Consider the following 3,299-nt stretch of genomic DNA (forward strand, 5'->3'; position numbering starts at 1 on the left):
TATATGTGTGTGTGTGTGTATGTGTGTGTATGTGTGTATGTGTGTATCGAATATAAAGTTAATTAATAATGCATTACTGGGTGTATATTTTTATTTCATTCTGTTTATTTATTTATTTATTTATTTATTTATTTATTTGGGAGACTACAACAAAAGAAATACAAGCTAGACCTTTCTTTAATAAAACATAAAAATTTCGTTTCGCTCCAGAAAGTAAATAAATTGGGTACATCAGACGGGTGTTTGTTTTCTATCTCTGTGTACCAAAATAGGTGATGGTTCAACCTCACTAATGTCTACTCTTGTCAGATCGTTCAAAGAAAGGGTTGACGACTGTCAACAGATAGGTTAGTAATTCATAACTATTCTTAACTTATATGTTTATCATAAATATTTATTTGTATCACGTGATAATTCACGATACTTCTCTGTTTTCTATTATATATACATATGTTCGTGTGTGAACGCGTCTATGCAGGTATTTGTATACAGATCTGAAGATATATATATATATATATATATATGTACATACTTTGAATGGAAAGGAGTGAAAGAATGCCCAAAATATATGTAGGAATATGTGGGAATATTTACACACACACACACACACACACACACAAAGAGAAGACACTGGGTTACCTTGCCGGCTGGTTACAGAAAGGCTAATCTAATAACTTGTTACATACTATATAAGAGTGTAGAGTTAAAGGACCATGATCTACGAAAATTTATGTAATATGTATGAAGGAAAAACGTGGGTGATGTTACTCGCCTCTTGAGTGAACGTACGTAATTCTTCTGTGGTTTTAGAGTCAGGATTTGACTGCTATTTTTTCAGCGTGGTGGTATCTCTTGATACCCTGTATTATAATTATACATACATATATATATATATATATTTAGTTGGTATATCCAAGAAGCTGAACATTGGCATTTCAGCTTTCTTGAAAGTTTCGTACCACTGTGTGTATAGCGTTGTGTCTGTATGTTTGTGTGTGTGTGTATGTGTGTGTGTGTGTGTGCGTTTGTGTGTGTGTGTGTGTGTGTGTGTGTGTGTGTGTGTGTGTGTGTACACGTTTGCCTAATTTCTCACTTGATGCCTTTGCATCCATATGTACCTGAAATAAATTCAAAAGGTCTACGTTATAATATGAAGAGATGAAAATGATGAAAATTTTGTGTATATGTGTGAGAGAAAAAGAGAGAAAAAGAGAAAGAAAAGGAAGAAAGAAACAAAAAACAAATGGAGAGTGAATGGCATATTGAATAGTAATACAAATACTCTCCTCGGACATGGAACACCTCAGGTTTTTGCTATACCGAGAACATTATTCCATGATTACGTATAATGCAACGAAAAGACATTACACTCTACAGAAAAGAATTACGTACGTTCATTCAAGAGGTGAGTAACATCACCCACGTTTTTCCTTCATACATTTTACATAAATTTTCGTAGATCATGGTCCTTTAACTCTACACTCTTATATAGTATGTGACAAGTTATTAGATTAGCCTTTCTGTAACCAGCCGGCAAGGTAACCCAGTGTCTTCTCTTTGTGTCAGTCGTGATATGTATTGTCTTTTTAGTCTTTCCTTTTGTCACCAAATTTTCAAGGCTTTATTTTCTCATCGAATTTCCCAAGAAGTTGTTTGCTCCTTATCCTTATCAGGTATATTCTGGTTATTACTGCTGGTTGACCAACTTCAAAGTTTGTTATGTCCCCTGTGTTATGTCCCCTGTGTTATGTCCCCTGTGTATTAAAACACATATCTGTAGCATAAAAATGGTTTTTCATATACCTCTTGATGTCGCAAGTTACAATGCCATATCTTAACAAAAAATAATTGAATGCATTTAACTTCTCTAGAATAACGGAACCTCACATTCAGTAATATAGTGTTGATTTCTGCTACGTTGTAAGATGCGATATCTAGAGCAGAAACAACATTGATCATAAATCCACTCGGCAAAACCTTACCAGGAAATAAACACCGACAAAATTATTATAAAATTCACAAATTCATAAGAACATTGGATGTAATGCCATATGCAGTGAGTACAGATTTTGAGTCCAAATCCAACATATTTCACTTCTGCGTTTCTTCATTTTGTGGTTGATATGTTAACTACCCAGTCAATACAGGGCCCAATACACCTTTCGTTTATCCCTTCTTTCTTTATTTTCTCTCTTTCATTCTTCCTCAATTTCTTAATCATTGTTTCGGTCCGCATAACTTGGCTACCTTCAAAATTTGTAACGCTGGTCTTCCAAAATGTAATGCCCTCTGCATGCATGTCCTTTCATATTGTGCTAGACTGTGGTACTTATTTCCGATTTCTAACAAGTTGTATGAGATGCATGAGGCTGAAATCTTTTGACAACTGAGATCTGCCTTTGATTGCAATGTTTTGCTCCACGCTGATCCTGATCGCGATAACTTACCATCATAATTGTTTACACATTCATTCATTCCTTTCCAAACATTATTATACAAATCTACCCAAACAAAAGTAGACTTGATAAATACTGTTTAAGACGATTAGATTGTTCGTTTGAAGTGGAATTAATCGCCTACTTTTAGCAGCTCAAGCTGAAAATAACGATACATAAAGGCAACATGATGACATATTTCGCAGAAACATCTGCCATTTGTTAAATTTCCATTATAAGATATTTAGGAGCTTACAATGTACATCATAAAGGATGCGGCAGTAAAGTCTCTCGTACTTTACATGTATTTGCTCAGCTACACACAGTTACAAATGGTTATGCATAGCGAAATACAGGTGGACATATTTAAGCAATTATAGACACATTTACCCACCTATACACATGCCTTCAACGTATTCTCGGTTGTAGTTTTTGTTGGACACCGGTTCTATTTCTTCTGCCGCTGCAGCCGCTGCCGCCGCTAATTCTACCGCCGGCGCTGCTGCTGCCGCTGCTGCTGCTGCTGATGCCGACAACGTCACTCACCTCGATGGGCGTTTCGTGTCGTTCGCCAGTAGAAACTCAGTACACTGCAGTACACTCGCGCTTTTACACAGCCATATACAATTATCCTCAGCTATACATACATTTACACAGCTATTCGCATACACATGCATCTTCACGAAATTGCATTCACATTTTACGCGTTTATACACATCTTAACACAGATGCACACGTTTTACGCAGTTATACACAGCCATGTACATCTACACAGAATTGCACACATATTTTCACAGCAATGAAGATGTATACACAACTACGCCCTCAGGTACACACAGCCATGCACAGCTACACTCATTCAAC

Source organism: Octopus bimaculoides, chromosome 27 (genome assembly GCF_001194135.2).
Source record: "Octopus bimaculoides isolate UCB-OBI-ISO-001 chromosome 27, ASM119413v2, whole genome shotgun sequence".
Taxonomy (NCBI): domain Eukaryota; kingdom Metazoa; phylum Mollusca; class Cephalopoda; order Octopoda; family Octopodidae; genus Octopus; species Octopus bimaculoides.